Genomic DNA, 12587 nt, shown 5'->3' on the forward strand with positions numbered 1-12587 from the left:
CCTAAAAGGAGAGTATGTTGAAAAATAAAACCGACTTTGGCCAAAAAAACGTCTCCGTGTTTCATTTTTCAGGGACTTATCAGACTGCCTAGTATATATAGTTGCTAGCGCTTTTTTGAATTTTCTCAACGTAACAGGCTTTCATAATTTAAAGTACATATAGTCTTGAATTTCAAATTGCATAATATTAAAAGCTTTAAACTTGTTCTACTTTAATTCTCTGCACTTAAAGTTCAAAACTCTTGGACATTTTGAACGCATTGAGTTTAAAAATGTTCAATTTTAAAGTTATCATATCCATTAATTATAAATTTTAAATGGTGAGAACCAAAATTATTTAATTTCGCGCACCTGAAAGTAAAAATGGTTCAACTTTGGTAAGTTTCAATTTCCAAATGTGTAATGTTAAATATTTCTCATTTCCAGATTATCCAATTTCGATGGCTTTTAGTTTTAAATTGTATATTACATATGGGGAAATGAAAATTGAAAATGAAATGAAAAATGAAAATGAAAAAAAAAATGAAAAAATGAACTGCCCATCAAGACATTGAATTGTGAATTTTTACCATTTTTAAAAGTTTAAAAAGAAATTGTTCTGCAAGTTTTAATATCTGAATTTTTAACTATTGGTTTTGGTAAAGTTTACAATTTAAAATTGTTTCATTATTATGTCTTTCGATTTTAATATTAAATAAGTTTACAATGTACGCGCAGAAACGTCAATGTGAACGGTTCGACATAAGTAATTCAATGGACTTCGATATTATGGATTTTTAAGTATCAAATCTAACTTCTTTAATTTAATTTAACAAATTCTATAGAATCCTCGCAGATTGTCGTAATTTAATTGCACACCTTTGTATCATTTTCCAATTTTTTATGGCTCAATTCTTTTTATATTTTTATTTCTCATTTACAGAGCAACCTCTTGCAACTTCTCAATACCTTTTACCTTCTTTTGACTACTCTTGCAGAGAAGGAGAACCGGAAGGTCGGGGAACGAACGACGCCGCAATATTGCCAATTCCGCCCGATGACGTGACGAAGTGTAACGGTCGTTTTTCTTCTTCCTTTTTGACTCTCCTTTCAAGTCTTCTTCGTTTCCTGGCTCGGCTGATTCTTGGGGGATGACGGTTTTAATAATTTCCTTCAGAAGGAACGTTTCAGACATGGACGGCACTAATCAACCCCGGACCTCTTCTTAATTTAATGTAGGCGATTGAAAAGATTCTTCAGTTCAGAAAATTAGCTTCTTTATTAATGTCTTGCATACTTATAGGAAATTAGAAATAAAAAAGAGTGATTCCATAACAGAAACAAAAACATTTTCGCACCACTCATCCTAATCGAGGGTTGATAAAAGAGGAAATTTTCCGTCAAGAGTAAAATTATTGTTGTCCTCGTGCTATTTTAAGGACTATACATATTTTTCTGGATTTACGACGCTATTATTCTCTCTACTTGTCTTAACTATACTCGCGAAATTCTTGCAACATGTTCCCTGAGAAGTCTTTCTTAATATGAAATGCAAAGTGATTCATGAGCACGTAAACGTATTTATTTTGTGTTCCTAGAAAGTATACCAAAAGATTTTTTGTTAAATATTATCATAGCTATGTTTAATTTTTATATGCTACTATAATCAATCTTCTACTTATTCTTGATAACTCAAATAAATACACTGTATGAACCAATAAAAACACTTTCAAGAGCCGTGAAATACGAAATAAGATTAGTAGAATGTCTCGCACAGTTACTTTATATTTTCTTGCGCGAGACGAGGATTTTTTTGAAGTGCTTATAGTGTAATTTTCAATTATTCCAAATACTCGCTCTAAATCTCTCTGGCTTGGCATAAAAGAATAAGGATAAAGAAACTTTTTCTACCAATTCACTGCTATCTCCCGCAAAAAGTCGATTCACGATCATTCTAATGAATGCATAAGCGTCCGAGCTTTCCTTTGAAGTTCTATAGTAATATTTTTTTCTGTGGGAAATAATAAAGTACTAAAAAATGCAGTAGTACTCGTATTTTTTCGTGTCCTTATAATGTCTTTTGTTTCTTGTTTTATAATATTAAAGAAAGGGCCATTAGGCCATTAGGAAAGGTACATTATTCTATGCAGTATCTAACGAAGTCATTAGTGAAATATCAATTTTGCATATCTTCAGAATGTAAATTTTTCAAATTTGTTGTCAAAAAGATTTTTCTCGTTCCATGAAGCTTTCACGGCGTACCGATTTTCATAATTATAACAAAAAATTCTGTTGGACAGTCAAAACATGTTCTTAAATTTATAAGTAAATCTTTAACGTCCGAGAAACCAATGTAGGAAGATGAAAACAAAACAACTTAGTTGTCAGCAACGCTATCGGACAAGTTTTATTTGAGTTTCAATCAATAAAAGAAAAAAATCCCACCGTTTCGGAAATTCACCATTTCCATCATCAGGGGAGATTCGATAAAATAGTTATAGCCTAAAATAGTAAATAGCAAATATGTAACAAAGGTTAAAATAGTATAATAATCTTAGTAACTAACAATAAGAAGTACTTACGGATCAGTTTCGTAATGACATCATTTTTTGGTGTTAGTAATAATAGTTGTAATTAAATATTTTGGAGTAAAATTATTTATTTGAAATAAAAAATTTGTAACTGAGACTAGTTTGAAAAGAATTAAATAGTGTTAAAAGATTAAAAATAACAGATTATATTTTTTTATAGAGCAGGGTAGAAAAGCATCCTGCTCCCATAAGGGTAACTCCAAAAGTGACCGTCAATGAGGAAACTGACCCATCATACTATAAATCGGAATAAAAGGCGCCAATTATAAAAGAATATAAACAGGGATGGAGGTATTAAGAATGTAGGAAGTAGCAAGATAAATTCTATTTCTGAATTAACAATTTTTAATTTTTAGATTTTAGGTTATTGTTGATAATATTATTGTAAAAGAACAAACAAAAATGAAGAACAAATATATAGTTAACTTTAATGAAAGAATTCAAGGATAGAATTATATGATTCGTTAAGGTGGTTTAAATCAGTAATTTTGTTGATGCAATTATCTAGTTCTTTCTTAATGAAAACCATTTCAGCAAAGGCTCTTTTTGTAGGGTTACTTTCTTGATGTAATATTTTAATTTCATCCTAAAAAAAAATGAGGAATATTATCATTGATATTGTTGTATAATGATCATTTAAGACGTTATCATAATTTAATCTAACAGTATCTTGATGTTATTTTCGTCTAATGTGTACGGGTCTTTTTGTTTGTCCAATATCACCTTTACCACAGTTACATGCAAAACGGTAGACTACGTCGGTTTTATTTAAGGTTTCTAATTGGTCTTTGCCTAGTTTTATCATAGTATCCAGTTTTAAATTTATACGAAAAGTTGTGGTGATTTTATAAGTTTTCAGAGGTCTTTTTATATTATCAGAGATAGTACCATAATATGGAATGGTAATGTTAGTTTTAGGATCGAATTCTTTATTTATAACATTATTAGGATTGCTAGTTAAATGTATGTTGTTAAGTTCTTTTAATCTATTATTAATTTGTTTGTCAATAATATTTTGTAGATAATTATTTAAAAATAGATAATGTTTAACTGTATTTAAATTATTATTATGAAATTTCTTGTCAGAAAGTAAACTAGCTGAATCGACTAAGTTTTTTATAATTGCAATTTTATGTTGTAAGGGATGTTTAAAAAAATTAAGTAATCGGCCAGAATCTGTTGATTTGCGAAACCAATGAGTAGAAATAGAGCCATTATCATTTTTAATTATGCTAATGTTAAGAAAGTTGATAGTATTGTTGTCTTCTAATTCATGTGTAAATTGTAATCTTTTGTGAAATGAATTAAAGGTTTTGATAATTTGTTCAATTTTATCTTTAGGAATAATTAAAAAAGTGTCGTCTACAAATCTAAAATAGGTAAAAATTTGAAAACCTAATTTTTTTTAAATTTCAGATTCTAAATCTTGCATAACAATGTCAGCTAAGTTGTTGGAAATAGGAGAGCCCATAGGAGTTCCAAATGTTTGTCTGCAAAAAATGTTCTTAAATTTGATGTTAGAATAAAAAATGTAACACGTGCGCTAAAAAATGTATGCATCTATATTCTTCTGTACGTAACTCTATACCAACCTTTTCTTGCGAAACATCATATCTAACAAAATACTTCTTAACCCTTGGGACTCCGGACGACCTGATAATCAAATTTGTCCCGCGTGCGGTCCTCGAGACCGCATTCACGTTTTACACGTTTCAACAATTTCCAATTAGTTTTATTTACAGTATGAGCATGTAATGAAGTATTTTCTCTTTTTAGGATGAATAAATAAGCAACTTTGAATATTTTCTAAACTTTATTAAATAAATTTTGAACGTAATGCAAATTTTGGTAAAACATATTGAATAAAAATCTTTCTGCTTGGAAAATTGGATTAGCCTCACGAGAATCATTAGCAAATCGATTCTCAAGACAAATTAGAGGAAAGGGAGCTATGTAGGAGCTGTAAATTCAAAATCAAAAGAATAATGCTCTTTCAGTTTTCATTCTTTTTTTCTTGAGCAAGTCTCACATGTGGTAACAGTTATAGAATGTTTTCTACGTGCAAATTGTTTACATTCGCAAATTGTTCACGGCGAAAGAGCAGCAGTTCAAATGGTTGCATAGCAACAGGACAAGGGATAGCAGGAGCCGTGCCGCCCAATTCTAGGCCGTTATGAGTACACATGAAATTAACGAAAAATGCGATCCATGGGACCGCCGCGCGGAGTCCTAAGGGTTAAGGAATAAATTGAACCAATACTGTAGAAAAATTTGACCTAGAATACAAAAGTCGATAACACGTTATCAAATTTTTATTCGAACGCAAATATAAAAAGCTATAAATTTATATTTTTTGAACTTCTTCTTGTAGCGCAAGCTATCACCATTATTGACAACTCAGTCAGTAAAATTTCACTGATTGAAACAGCCACACGGAGAAAATTGATTGAGAAAAGTGTCTCTAAAATCTGCATAAGGCTGAACATATTACGAATACGCGTTTTTGAAGTGATTTTTGACTTTCCGCTTCTTCTTGTGAAAATTTGTGACATTGGGGTGAACCTCCGTCGCCTGCAAATATCATGTGACACTTAAACTGATCCTCCTAATATTTTCAATTACGAAATATAAATGTTTGAGAAGAATACTTTTTATCGAATTCTTCAGGGACTTTCTTTTCATTTAGAACATTGATATAATTAAAATGTTTACTTAGATGGCAGATTAACTATTCAATTTTTGGTTGAAAATTGATAATTTTAATGTAAAATCGATCTTTTCTAGTAGAAAATTAATGTATTTTGTCAAAAATTATTCAAGTTAAAATTTGTTTTAGTTAAATTATTAACTATTACGCCCAGGTCCCGATTCTGTGCTGTACAATGAAGCGCCGGCTTCACGAATGTTTGTTTATGTCTTCCTTTTGAGCGCCCTTTGACGGCCTTGACTCTATCTGAGCTCAGTTTCTCAAGTTTCATCATTTTAGTTGGAAATGAACTTTTTTGTTGAAAATTCATGTATCCGGGTTAAAAATTAACTTTTTGTAGAAAATTCAACACTGGTTCAAAATCAAACTATTAATGTATTTTAAAATTTAACCATTTTTAAAAAAAGTTTTTCTGTGTGTGTAATAAGGTTCTATTTTATATACAAAATTAACTATACCATTTTATTGGCACATCTATTTTCCGAAATTGTTTGTTGCATTTTGGTACAGGATTCAACTACACTCGACTTTCGATTGCTATGCCGTTGAGGAACTGCGCTTTATCGCAATGCCATTTATTTTATCTAGGGTGACTAACCGCGGACGAGTTCCCCTTTTGGCCCCGCGGTACCTATCAACCGCAGCCACCGCCATGGTGTAATTCTTGGAACGCCGGAATCGAAATTGCTACAATCCAAAGTTCAGTGTATTTTGTTAATGATTCGCCTTTTTCGGTTGATTTTAACTGATTGAAAATTCGTTTTTTAATGAAATTTTTTAAATTAAAATGTCAACAAAAGTACATACAGAATTTGTCAACATGAGAAATAGTAGGGGGAAATGGTATATGATGCAGACGGAATACTAGAGGCTTTCAGAGACTATTTTAGGAGACAATTCGGAGATGAAACTATAAGACACCACAACTGCGATGTTGAACACGATGCGTTGGAAAACTCAATTGAAAAAGTCTGTGTGGCTGAGGTTAGGGATATAATTAAGAACATGAAAAACGGTAAGGCTGCCGGGGTAGACGGTATTGACGCTGAAATGCTTAAACACAGTGGCGAGTACAGACTCACATAGACTGTGCGAATTGATAAATTTATGTTTCGAGATGGGAGACGCCCCAGACGATTAGAGAAAAGCGATTATTGTACCAATATACATAAGAAAGGGAGACAAAAGCGACTGCAATAATTACAGAGGGATTAGCTTATTAAGTACCGTAAGTAAAATATACTCAAAAATAGTTATTCGTAGGGTAATGAAAATAACAGAAGCAAAGATTTGGTAGGTCCAAACTGGGTTTAAGCCAGGAAGGTCATGTACAGATCAAATATTTAGCTTAAGGCAAATAACAGGAAAAAGTTTTAGAGTAGGAAAAAAAGTTTTCTGTGCATTTGTTGACCTAGAAAAAGCTTTTGACAAGGTAAATAGAAGTAAACTTTGGGAAGCCCTGAAAGAGTATGGAGTCAATGGATGGCTCCTACAAGTTATAAAAACAATATATACGGGTAGCAAAGCGAGTGTAAGGGTGAATGGGAAATTGAGTGACTGTTTCGATATTATTCAAGGAGTTAGATAAGGATGCGTTATGACTTCATAGTTATTTATATTATTTATGGACATGTATTTAAGAATGACTCTTTTCGACGAAGATGGTGTGGATCTCGAAACAGTAAGGGTACGTGGGTAGCGTTCGCAGATGATAAGGTTGTTATGGCAGAGTCAATCGAAGACTTAAAAAGTATTTTGAATAAACTAGATGCAAGCATGAAGAGCATGGGCCTAAAAATTAACTCAAATAAAACAAAAACTATGGTATTCGCAGGAAAGAATGGGAAAACACTATGCAATATTTTATTAAATAATGAGAGAATTGAACAATTTAGTAAGTTCGTATACCTTGGTAGCTTATTTACTAGGGACGGGAAGATAGATGAGGAATCAGATAGACGCATAAACGAAGGTAAGAAGTTCATTGGTAGAGCAGTTCCCCTTATCAGAAGTAAAAATATATCAAATAAAGCTAAAATGACAGTACATAATTCTATATTTGTACCGACTATACTATGCGGTAGCGAGACATGGACTTATCAAGAAAAAGATAAGAGTAAAATTAACGCAATTGACATAAGATTCATGCGCTTAATATGCAGAAAAACTCTGATGGACAAAGTAAGTAACGAGATAATTCTAAAAGAATGTGGTGCAGAAGAGACGCTAGTAGACACATGGGGAAGATATCGGTTAAGATGGTTCGGGCATGTTGAGAGAATGTCAAATGAATGACTAACGAAACAAGTTTATCAAGGTAAAGTAAATGACAGCGTGCCCAGAGGTAGACCGCGGAATGAATGGTTAGAATGTGTGAATGAGACCCTAGTTAGAAGAGACATAAGAAGTCACAGAAACACGAGTCTGCATAAAAAATGCATGGACATAAAAGAAGCTATAGAAGTATGCTAGGATAGGATAGTATAGCGGCAAATAGTTAATAAAAATAGTGTCAGTAGAGTGAATGACGCCTGAAACAAAAGACCTTGGCCACTAATGGACCCAAGTGGGGAACCTTACATAACGACTATGTGAGGATCTTCACTTGCGGTGATTGCTAGAGAGATTGAGCAGCAGCCTGCATCGGAGTAGTGTTGCGGAACGAACGTGTTATGTACATAAATAACAAGAGAATTCTGGATTAATCTGAAAATTCTCTATCCCTTCCCCACATTACTCCTTTCCCCACCGAGTGAGTCACGCCTAACCCGAAAGGGAAATGGCTTATTGTGTAAAAAAACTATTTCATTTTTTGAGAAAAATTTATCTTTTTCAGTTGAAAATTCAATCATTTTGTTAAAAATGCATGTATTTTTTAAAAAATCGTCTTTTGGTAGAAAATGAATATACCTTGTTTAAAATTGAGATAATTGGTAAAAAAACATCTATTTTATTAAAATTTTAATTATTTTATTGAAAATGCAACTGTTTTGTTTAATTTTGGATTGAAAATTCATCTTTTATGGTAGGTAAGTCATCTTTATTGGTTCAAAATTCATTTATCTAGGCTGAAATTGAATTGTTTTTCGATAATACATCTTTTTGAGTTGAAAATTCGAATTACTTCTAAAAATCAATGTTTTTGGTATGCAAATTCAATAATTTGTTACGTTTTACATGTTACAAAACCTTTGCGACCCTCCTTTTATGTGACACTTTCTGATATTAGGGCTGACCTCGCACTCCTCTTCAGAAAGAAAGAATATTTAAAATACTTTAGAAAGAATATCCGAAGTTAAGTAAAACGAACGGTTGCTTGAGAAAAATCGGAAGGGAAAAACTGAGCGTGAACGAGGGAGACTGGTGTTAGTCGAATACGCAAATAAGAAAAAAATAGTTATCTGGTTCCGTAACACAGTAGTTAGAGTGTAAAATTTCGTTGAAGTCCTGGTATTGAAGAAAAATGTTCATTTTTTATTTTCTCAAAAGGATTCTCAATAAAAGTCAGTAACAGCCAGGATCTATATATTTACCAACTGACAGATTTCACTTAATGGTACTTCCCTCATAGGATAAGATACCGGCGGTATATCCCGTTTGTCTCTCCGGATGTTCTTGACATTTATCGAGAGATTCTAAGGATATTGTGAATATTATCATACGGGGAGGAAATCTCGATATCCCATGAATGTTCCAATGATATCTCAGAACATTCTCAGGATGTCCCATTACTATCCCAATTTTAGATTCCAAGGATGTCTCAACATATCCCAATTCTATAATATAATAAAGTAGTATATCATTATTGAGTACAATAATCAATAGTAGAGTCCCCTCGTAAGTCAGTTCTGCAGGTAAACTCGATTGTGGCTATCAGTGTGCGAACACTGTCACGCAGTAATAAGTTTGTGCCGGATTATAACCTATTTTCATTATTAGTATGTAAATTAACGCGGTAAATATTAATTTGATTGTTTTTTGTCATGAAAGCTGATTTTGCTGTTATACGAGAGTAAAAAGTACGATTTTGAATCTGCGCAATTTAGAGGTTATATAGATATAGAATAATAGCCAAACTTAAAAATTTCAGAAAGTGGCTTGATTTTCTTATAAGTAGGCTGTTATTGGTTATGAAAATATTTGATTTATATTTGATTTATGAGAATATTTGAATGGCTGGTGTCCAAAACGGGGTAACCCATAATATTTTCGACGTGCACCTTTTCACTTTTTTAAATTCTCTGACAAAATCCTCGTTTATAGCTGTTGAAAGAAAACCAAAGTTGATTTTAGTTCTTTAATAATAAATCATCAAAATTAGCGATGGTGGTAACCCCCGGTATACCTAGCCCCGAAAAGGGGGTAACTCCTCATTAAATCTTATGGAAGGTCTGGATTTTTGTATACGATACCGAGGTTCTGAGAGGAAAAAGTGCATCTGCTTGTCACGTGGGCGTTTTAGACTTTAATTTATTGATACGTAGACGCACACAAGGATATGTTTTATCGGTATCGCGTTTCACGTTCTCAACTGCGTATAAACAATTATCAAGTCAGGGGCGTACCGCCTAATTTCTCGGCTTCTTTATAGATTCTTTCGATGTTTTTTGTTATTTCAAAGGAAATTGGTTGTTCAGGACAGTCTTATAAACACTTTGGTAAAATTTTTACCTTTTTACCGTTGAAATTGACTGAGAAAAATGTGATCGCGTGAAAAGTACCCCCACCTCCTTCGAAGTGATGAGGAGTAGGAAAAACCGACTGGCAAACGGGTGCACCATTGTATGTTTTATCACTCTGTTTTTGTATTTGTATTTTGATAAAAAAAAGTTTCTATATCGCGTGATAGTTTTCAAAAATATTATGAAATTCTTAGAAGGGTCACATGATTTTTTCATTACGACTGTTTACCATTGCAAACTTCATTGCTCCAAAAGACCGCAACAGACATTTGTACTTGTTAAATGTTTTGTTTATCGTGCACTAGGACAAAAAAAATATCGTGTGTGAAGTTTGCTACACGAGCGAAGCGAGCTCTTGCCACACAATATACTATTGTAAGTTTTGTATAGATTGTAATTGAATCACTCCCAATAATTCATCATCCCTTTTATCTTAATCTAGTTCAAATTTCAAACATACACCTAAATAGTTTGATAAGCTTCGTTATCATGATTAAAAGAATATTTCTAATACCAATTGAACTTGGTCTGAAAATGTACGTATCGCAGACTGAATCAGTTGCAACATTCAGCAAAAGATCGATTGATTTTCAATTGAATTCAGTTCATGTTTGATTTTATCATGAAGTGAATATACCGCAAAGAGGAAAAGTAAGAGGATAGAGTAGAAGGAAGTAGAGGAAGGGTAGCGATAGTGGCGTAAAAAGGGGTGGGGGCCAGAGAACTCGTGATATATGTCTGTTAATTACGCGTATGAATTACGAGCAAGAAGGGTGTGCGAATTTGCTGTAGCATTCCTGGCAAATTTATTTTTCCAATTTCCGATGTTGGTACAAATTCGGTCAACGACGCCCTCATCAAAAAAGCGTTCATCCTTCTTATGTTGGCATTATTTTTCAAGTCGAAGCCCACTTTTTATAATTTTTTATTGACAATTTTCAGGATTGAATCGAATCTTTTCAATTAGATTAAAAATATAATTAATAATATATTAATTAAAACTGTGCAAGTGATTAAAAAATAAAATATAATTTAAAAAATGTGCAGAAATCCTGTAAAATTTTTGGCGTACATTAATCCAGAAAAGGTAGTAAGAGAAGATTCAAAACGTAAATTTATATACACCAAACTCTCGCTTTCAGTCAAGTGTTGGGGGTTGCCACCAAATGGTCTTGGACTGATTTTGGGGGGACAGAAACGTAAACAGTGAGGGCCGCCTGACTCATTTATAATTGGAATATATACACTATATAATGTTGCAACCACTCTCTTCCTACTCCCCTGGGAAACTGCGTGAGCCAGCAGTGTTTTTTATTTTTTTATTTATTGAAAATAATACCCAAAAGCCGAGGGCAATTACGACGTACGAAGCCTAATTGTAGTGATACAATGCATTAATATGTACCTTAAGTTTAATTAAAATAAGCTGAATATAATAGCTCTTATCATCTATATACTCTGCTAGATATTATAAAATGGTTTGCTTCTATATTTAAGGCTGAGCAAGAGATCGTAAATATATCAATATTAGAATTTCTCGCTGTATAAAGAACAAATTCATTAATGATAGTGCACATTCGGAAAATCGGTGAATTTCTAAATAAGATGTTATTTGTTGTTGGAATATAAAATAATTCTCTTTGTCTAAAATGAAACACCGGAGTTCGAAATAACTGTTGAATCTTTTAAAAAAGATATTGACAATCTACAAAGTTTCCCATAATTTTAAACACAAATATTAGTCGCATGTAATTATAGCGTTCTTCTAGCGTGAAGAGAATACATTTTTTACACAATATAGTTGTAGATAATCGCTGCCTATTGGTGGGTAGTACCCTTCCTTGTTGAATAACAATAATTTAAGAAATCTTTCTTGCATTTTTTCTAGTGAATTCAGATGATACTTTTGATGTGGTTCCCATATAATAGAGCCATATTCCAGTTTCGATATGACTAGAGAGATAAACAATGTGATCATGGTATTGTTGTTCTTGAGAAATTTACAAGATCTGGTTATAAAACGTAGAGTTTCCGATTCGAATTTATTACTTCATTAACATGAGGATCATATTCTAGATCAGAACTTAGCACAATACCTAAGTCGTTAATACTGACTATTTTAGTCAACCTAGTATTTCCCAGCTGGTATTCAAATTCTATAATATCCTCTAAACGTGAAAATGTGATGACTTTACATTTCTCATAGTTAATAAGAAGCTCGTTGTGTAAATACCATCTAGGAAATTTATTCAATTTCTTTTGTATTTTCATACCATTCCTAATAGTCGAAATGTTTAAAAAGATTTTTGTGTCATCCGTAAAGATTAGAATTGGTATCATTTCGCCAGTTACCATGTCCATAATGAAAATAACATACAGGATTGGTCCTAAATTTGAACCCAGCAGTACCCCCGGGTAGGTGTGAACGGCTTTAAGGGATAACCTGGGTACTGTACAACATGTTGTTTGTTTTTAATGAAAGAATGAATTGTAGTAATAATGTTATGTGGAATGTCCAGAAAGCCAAGTTTTTTAATTAGCATGTTATGGCTGAAATTTTACCGCGATTTCGCTAGGAGCACCCGCTCCCGATAAAATCCTGCGGTTATCCTCATGACAAATTATTCA

At 32.6% G+C, this 12587-nt stretch overlaps 1 protein-coding gene across 2 annotated transcripts in view; it reads right to left on the minus strand.

Annotated features, from left to right (window-relative positions):
- The window catches only part of LOC117167676, a 57871-nt gene that overhangs the window by 27074 nt on the left and 18210 nt on the right, over positions 1-12587 (minus strand). The window contains exon 1 of one of the 2 annotated variants that reach the window (XM_033352789.1): positions 2562-2752. The exons of the other annotated variant lie outside the window; for it this stretch is intronic. The gene's annotated coding sequence lies outside the window, so the exon portion shown is untranslated. Of the gene's footprint in view, positions 1-2561; positions 2753-12587 lie in introns of those variants that run through there. 2 annotated transcript variants of the gene reach the window in all.

Source organism: Belonocnema kinseyi, chromosome 2 (assembly GCF_010883055.1).
Source record: "Belonocnema kinseyi isolate 2016_QV_RU_SX_M_011 chromosome 2, B_treatae_v1, whole genome shotgun sequence".
Taxonomy (NCBI): Eukaryota; Metazoa; Arthropoda; class Insecta; order Hymenoptera; family Cynipidae; genus Belonocnema; species Belonocnema kinseyi.